The following is an 8541-nucleotide window of genomic DNA, read 5'->3' on the forward strand; positions in this document are numbered from 1 at the left end:
AGGCAGTTAACCCGCTTGTATGTTGAGGGTCAGTTACTGCCTTTCTGGTGGTTAGTTGAGAGTTGGCTGCGGCCAGGATTATATAGGACATTCTCTGGAACCTCTGCAAAACAAATATTCCTTTAGAGGAATTCCTTTTGTCCTGCCCCCAAGCATGGCATGCATCAGGCCACACAGAATACCCGCATGTAGAACTTATGTGCACGCGTCCATCACATGCAAACCTCGCCCAAATCATTGTCCGCCCTCAGAAAGTGTACAGTATGCTGGAAAAATCCCCACACGCAACAAGCCCGCGTAGCTTGCCCGAAAAGGTGTGACAGGGACTTAAGTTGCGGGTAAAAAGCATTTGCGTGCGCACCTAGCAATAAAGTCTTGGACGAGTGTGTACATTTTAACAAGTTTATAGACAGAAACTGATAAGTGAATTGAATGAAACAAAATATATACATTGGTATATTGGCGTAGCACGCCAATGACGTGAAGATAAAAGGTTAGCATATGCCTATTATGGAAATCTACACCAAGGGTTCAGTATGAAATGTTGTAATTTTCAATGTGTTTTGCGGGAAAACTAATTAGTTCACTTCTGGGTCGATATACTTCTCAGTTTTTGAGCAATACTTATTTTGACACATCAATTGGTTTCGGGAGGAACAAATGCAAGGTATATATTTTGAATGTATTGGACACTGCCTTGCCATCTGGAAACGGCATATTTTTCGCGATGAATTAGGGTACAATGTTGCGTATGTTGTATTACTTCAATTTCCCACCAAAATTCTTCTGAAAATATTTTAATTATCAAACACAATGGACTGGGTGAAGATGTGCCAGAAAGAAAGTGTTCTGAATAACTACACGAAGATTTTGCTACCGCTCACGACAAGTTGCCCTGCTGGAGCCTGAGATACTCCACCGGCAGTCATACACAGCCTCACGAATGAGCCCGATGTTTGCACGATTTGGAGCGAATTCGATCATTTTCGGAACAGGTGTAACTCCTACATAACCCACATTCAATCTTCAACTTACCATGCCCGAGTTCATATCTTCCCAGCCTCCTTAGGTCGGTGGTTGCTGATGTCAAAAAGCTTACGATCGTGGTCACCGAGAACAAACATAGGGCAAGGAACCCATGGACGTACCCGCGGCCAACCATCTTTGCGTATGGTATTTTTCACTCTGCAATTCCTTTTACGTGACTTCCAACTTTTGTGCGAATCAACGTTGGTTGGTGCATTGTCTGTGGTGGTTTTTTTTTCTGTGTGCGTGTTTTTTCCCCAAAGGCTACGTGCTGTTAGCACTGACAATCGTGAGCGAAAAGGGTAACCCAAACTAGATTCCATCCGATATTTCACTCCGTATCCTCACAAGCCGCAATGACCCCTATATACCCTTTGATTCGCTAACAAAGACATACAAAAGGGGAAAAACCCAAAGAAAAGAGAGGGAGAGAGAAAAGAAAAGAACCAAACTGGCACAGACAGCATAGTCCAAGTCGGGCCAGTGATCAACACTGACATGCGGGACAGTGGCGTATCTGGGGAAAACGGCGCCCGGGGCAAGCACGAAAATTGCGCCCCAAATTTCAGAAAAAGTGTTCAACCCCATCCCGGTAGGGACTTTAAGTCCACATGATGCTTTTTCAAGCACTAAAAAAGGGATCTTTTTGAGGGTGATTTAAATGTAATGAATTTTGATAGATTTTGGCGAGCGAGCGCAGCGAGCGAGCCGAAAATTTTTGTATTTCAGCTTACAAATATGGAATTCTTGTCATTTTTTGCTTACCAAATCTTACAATTCTAATCAGGATATAGTTACGGCCTTATAGATAACGACTTATACCAAAAAACTGAGGACTTTGAAAAATACTCTGAATTAGTGCGCGCGAGTGAGCTGAAATTTGTATATGTCCTCGTCATCATCACGTATTGTTCTTATCTTTTTTTTATATAAATTTTGGCGAGCGAGCGCAGCGAGCGAGCCGAAAATTTTTGTTTTTCAGCTTACAAAACATGGAATTCTTGTAATTTTTTGCTTATTAAATCTCACAATTATAGTGACGACCTTATAGATAACGATTTATACCAACAAACTGAGGACTTGAAAAATACTCTAAAATATAGTACGAGCGAGTGAGCCGAAATTTGTATATTTCTGCGTTTGATTTTTTTTTGCGCCCCCCCCCCTCCCTCGTATGTTCGAAACCGTTGGCGTCCTCTTTTGATCCAATCGGCGATAGCTTCAGAACGAATGAAATTGCAGCCGCTGCTCCGTGTAACATTTTTCCTGCTGAATATAAAATGACATGAGTGAAAACAATAGACATTATCATTTTGTCCGCGTCATCGTCACGTTTTGTTCTTATCTTCTTCTCTTTTTTATACAAATTTTGGCGAGCGAGCGTAGCGAGCGAGCCGAAAATTTTTGTATGTCAGCTTACAAATCATGAAACTCTTGTCATTTTTGCTTATTAAATCTTACAATTCTAATCAAGATATAGTGACGGCCTTATAGATAAGGATTTATACCAACAAACTGAGGATTTTTTTTTTTTTACGTTTTGTTATTATCTTGTTTGATTTGGGTTCAGTTTTTTTGCGCCCCCCCCCCCCTGTTGGCGCCTTCTTTTGATCCAATTGGCGATCGCTTCAGAACGAAAGAAATTGCAGCCGCTGCTCCGTGAAACATTTTGCGTGCTAGATATAAAATGACATGTGTGAACACAATAGACACTGTCATTTTGTCATCATCACGTTTTGTTCTTACCTTCTTTTTTATATAAATTTTGGCGAGCGAGCGCAGCGAGCGAGCCGAAAATTTTTTGATTTCAGCTCACTGAACATGGAATTTTTGTGTGAACACAATAAACATTGTCATTTTGTCCGCATCATCATCATGTTTTGTTTTTATCCTGTTTGATTTGATTTTCTGCCCCCCCCCCCCCCCACCATTATCCCTCCCCCTTCCGGGCGAGTTTTTTTTTTTTTTTTTTTTTTTTCCTTCTTCTTCTTCTTCGTTTTTTTTTTTTTTTTCTTCTTCTTCTTCTTCTTCGTTTTTTTTTTCTTCTTCTTCTTCTTCGTTTTTTTTTTTCGTTTTTTTTTTTGCGCCCCCAAGGAGTGGCGCCCGGGGCACGTGCCCCCCTTGCCCCCCCCTAGATACGCCACTGATGCGGGAAGAGGAAGGGGTGGGGGTATGGGGGAGGGGCATTGAACGGCAGTGCCGTACGGCGCTGTTGAACGTATTCTTCATACGCCATCAACGTCAAACTAGGCATAGTGCATAAACTAGCTGAGTAATTTCATTGCTGAAACAGACGAGTCCAGGCAGTGAATTAGAAGAGAGCAGAAGTCATGTGTATCAGGTCGCGGCCTAATCTGCGAATGGTATATCTATTGTCAGTTGTAAGCATATTGCAAACCTGTGTACCACTCCTGAATAAAGTCAGCTATAGTAATACTTCCATAAACTAAAAAAATGGAATCCCACATGTATTGTCCGTGAGCGGAAAGTTTTGGTATTTTCTTTATACCGTTTTCAATAATCAAGTAACATATCATGATTCTGTAAGGTAGTCTTCTCAGTCAGCGATGACGGCACCAAAAATAAATAAATAAATAAATAAATAGATAAATGAATAAATAAATAAATAAATAAATAAATGAATAAACAAAGGGATTAAACAAATTCTAACCTATGAACAGATTGTCCGAATTGCCTCAAACATTCACTAATGTCTTTTACTGATATGGTTGCATTCACTCGATTCATATGAATATTCGGGTTTCAATCTCTTTATTACATGAATTCTACCCATGTCAAGAACTCCCTCACTTCTTACAGAAAACACAAGAACTCATTTGCTCTTTCTTCTTTGTTCTTCTTCTTTAATGCAGATTCAGCTGTGACTATTCACCAATCTTTAGACACAATTTGAAAGACTTCTCGTACGAGCAGCGTTCCTGTATTAGTATACAAGAACGTGATGTCCCTGACAGCTTTTCAGCAAAATAAAAGGGTTTAGTAAATATTTATTTCTGAGTGTAATATTCCAATAAATGGTATCCAGTCAGAGGTAATTGCAGGAGTAGTTTAACACTTTATTCGTCATGATTTTTATAATTCAGATTTTAGATTTCTTCCAGGGTTGTCACGCTTTCAAGCTTTGCATAATTTTGTGCCAACACCTGCAAACCCATCAAACACTCCTTGATAGAAAATATTTGTAAACTCTTTGCATGGTTTTGCTGTAACAAATTGTTATTAAATACTGGTAAAACTAAATGTGTATTATTTAGATCCAGAGGGAAGAAAATCCCTGAAAATGTTATTCCCTTAGATGTTGGTGGTCATCAGATCAACCGCAGTCAACATGTGCAATTCCTTGGGGTTACAGTTGATGAATTTTTATCTTTGAAAGAACAACAATAGCGTATGTACTAAAGTGTCTCGCAGTGTTGGTGCACAGGTAAACTTCGTTTCTTCCTTCCCCAGTATACCCTAGTTACTTTCTACAATGCAATTGTTATGCCTCATTTGATCTATTGCAATATTGCTTGGGGACACACATTTAGGACTCATGTACACAAGTTGTATGTTCTTCAAAAGAAAGTTTTCAGGTATTTAACAAATTCAAACTATAGATCACCTAGTACTCCTTTGTTTTTGCAGCTACATATTTTGCCGTTTGATGAAATGGTTTCTCTTCAATGCTTAATATTTATGTTTAAATGTCGATCTCCTCAAAATACATTTTTGTCTGATGTGTTCGTGGAAAATTCTTCAATCCATCGTTATATTACTCGCCAGAGTAACCTCATCCATCAGCCATATGCAAGAACACAAACTACCTTAAATTCATTCAGAATAGTCTGTGTTAAAGAGTGGAATAAGTTGCCCCGTAATATAATCAATTCCACTGCACTGTCTCGATTTAAAATCTCGTGTAAAAGACATCTTTTCGACAGATTGAAATAGGTACATGAATGTAGAAAATGAGATGAGGTAGCCATGTGTGAAGTGTGCATGCATGTGTGTATGCGTGAGTATGTGTGAGTGTGTGTGTGTGTGTGTTGTGTTGTGTATGGGGGAGGTGGTATACGTGTACTTGCCTGCATTTATTATGTTGTATAATTTGTACATAATTTTATTATGTTATACTCCATGTAAATATGTTACACCTTGCCATATATTGTAGTGTATTGTGTAAAAGCGCCCCGACCACAAGCTGTGCTTCACTGGGGTCCCAAACCTATCATTCTGAATTTTTTGCAGTTATGTCTTGTCCTTTTGTTATGTTTGATTTGGTTTGAATAAACTGAACTGAACTGAACTGATACAATTAATATTGTTCATCAGAATTGACAAGACTGTATGATGATTATCATCATGATTTTGTATCACGAAATCGAATGATGTCTTTATTTTCATCATAATCCATTAATAAATTTTCGTTGTAAATGATTGTTCACGAAAAAAAAGCATGAACCAAAAAATGAAATTTAATCAAATCAAATTCAATCCTACTATGAGAGCTCTTTACAATTTCAAAAAGCATGAGGGACAACACATTATTTTTGTGGCATGGTAATGCATCTTTCATCATAATTTTAGGATTGTCTTGCAAAGTTCAATACGGTGTACTAGAATATTATTCCCTGTATAAGACTTTTGTTGTTAATGCTTTAAAGGGTGTTTATATCTTTTGGGTTGCAGATTTGCAGAGAGCTGCATGTCTGTGATTGCTGACTAATGTCTCAATTCAAAATTAGTGATATATCACTAAAGATTGAGCGTTTCTGATGGTTCTGCAAATTGGCAAATATAGACCTGCAACTTAGTGTATCTATAAACCGGTTTTATCAAATCTTTCTCCTGTAAAAGATAATAAGGAGCTTATATTGTGCCACACGTAAAGGTGCAAATTTAAGCACATTTTTATTAGAGTGTGACTGTCAATCCGTGCAGCACATTGAGAGAATATTCTTTTTTTTTTTTCCCCCGAGGGAGAAAGAATGTGTGTGTGTTGGTGTGTGTGTGTGTGATTTGAAGATTTCAAGTTTCTATAATGTGATGACAAAGTGTTTCTTTTCCTTTTCTTCTTAGTGCATTATATAAATGTATCATATCGTCCCACTTTTCACGAAGTGACGGAAAGCCGCACGGAGGAATAAAAACTGAATTCGAGTAAAATGCATTTGAAGTTTCAACGCTTCAAACGAGCTACTTCTCTTTATGCATATCAAATATACCACTAGAAAGAACAACTTACGAATGCAATTGTACTATATTTACGTTTCCTTTTATGATATCATTTATGTTTCCTGCAAGAAGGTCCTAAACATTAGTGGCTTTTTGTGAAATGTGCAAAATTGCACAGCGCGCTAGGAATCTTCATCACGAAGTGACGGCTCAGAGGCCGACGCTCACTTTGTGTGTATTTCAAATGAGCATCAAACGGCTTAATTAACATAAACGAGTAAGTTAGTAAAATGTCGTCAAATGGTTGATTTTGTGTAATGTATACTTGAAATGATATGATTTTCAGCATCAAATTGGATTCCTCTATCAGGACATGTAAATTTCATCCAGTATAAACACTGGAACTGCCTGGGAGAGAGAGACAAATTTACACGTCACTTCGTGAAAAGCGTACAACACAAAATCTGTGCAAAAAACTCACCACGAACTGACGGCTCACATGACTCTGCGTGAAAAGTGAATGGGCGGAGCCAAAAACGCATGCATGTTGTTGTTTTTTATATAAATTCAGAATAAAGTCAGATTATAGAACTTTTCCATTTACATTTTTTTTCTTAAATATCACTGTCCCCCTTTTTCGCAAATGTGAATGATGATGTGATAACATACTTTTCGGTGATCAACGTAATGAGGTTATCAACACACACACACACACACACACACACACACACACACACACACACACAATACATGTACATATACATATGCAAACACACGTTCAAACTATGCAACCGTAAATACACACGCACACGCACACACACAAATACACATACACACACATACAGGCACATACCACACACACACATACAGGCACATACCACACACACACACACACACACACATGTATATTCAAATATATGCACACTCAAGCACATCGAAAAGCCTTGTCCCCCACCGTCCGGATATACTCCTTTCATTATGTACACATTTTATGTAAACCCCCGTTCTACAGTGAACATTTGCATTTGACATAATACATGCAAACACACAAGAACACGGTATATCAACAGACAACGTCCTGCTCTAACAGGTCACATCAACAAAATTATTATTTTTTTCTTCCCCAACGCAACTGAAGTCAGATTATGAACCCTTGTTTTTTTGTTTTTTTTTTATTTCTTTTTGTGTGTGTGCATGTTTGTTGTACATTATATGCCATAATCTTAGTCAGTTTCATCTCATTTTCACAGATTTGTAACTTGTTTCTAATCCTCATGACTGTAAAAAGATAATAATTTCAACTTATGTAAAAGGCATTTCCAAGAACAAGATTGAAGACACAAACAAATATTTGATATAGAATTCCAGAATAACCTATATTCAATTCATTCACTGAAATAATGAAAATGGCAAGAACAAGATATTAACTACAACATCCAATAAAACAGTTAAAATCCTATGACATTATACATGCGCATGTAAAACAAGAGCTGCATACCATAAGCACTCATTATGAGATTCCCCTTATTGTTACACCTAAATTAATTATCATTTTCATTATTATCATTATCATTCACACATGTACTTTATGAAAAAAAAATCATGATATTAACAAAATAACAACATGTACAAGCATACCATATATTTACATGTATTGGTAGTCCTTAAAGTAATGACAGGCTGAATGAAGATAATACAATATGTTAATAACACCGCTAGCAAACTGCACTGTCTTTACGAAATACAGGATGGCCCAGAGAGAACGAAACATTTACGTTCCACCATTCAAAAGAAATTAGGGTTGCAATGACTTTGTTTACGTGATTTCGTAGACAATATTTTCCCAGCAAAATGACACCAAGATCATTGATTTTGATGAATATAATCTTGACTCTAGGGCAAGTATTCACTGGCAATATCCACTTTCTTACTTTGCCTAGCTATCAAGTTGCACTTTGTGTTGTGAAAAATTCCATTGCGTTGCTTCTTTGGGCAGAATTAACACAATCAACGTAGGAAACAGACATTCCCTACTTAAACTGTTGACGTTACAACCGGGGAGGCCATTTTTGCTATGCTGTGTCACTTTCGAGACAAGAGTAGCACATTTTGAAATTGACATCGCCTCAAAAAATTGTTATAGAACCCAGATTCTTTGATCAAAATCGTAAATCAAAATCTGGGTGTGATTTTTCTGGAAAAAGAATCGTCTACCCAATTACGCAGACAACAATCCTCTTTCATTTTGTTACTCATTTGTTTGTAATGATCGTAAGTGTTGCTTTCTCTCTGGGTCACTCTGTATACATGTACAATATTTCAAATTCCTCACTTTTC

The sequence above is a fragment of the Diadema setosum genome, chromosome 3 (assembly GCF_964275005.1).
Source record: "Diadema setosum chromosome 3, eeDiaSeto1, whole genome shotgun sequence".
In the NCBI taxonomy this organism is placed as follows: Eukaryota; Metazoa; Echinodermata; class Echinoidea; order Diadematoida; family Diadematidae; genus Diadema; species Diadema setosum.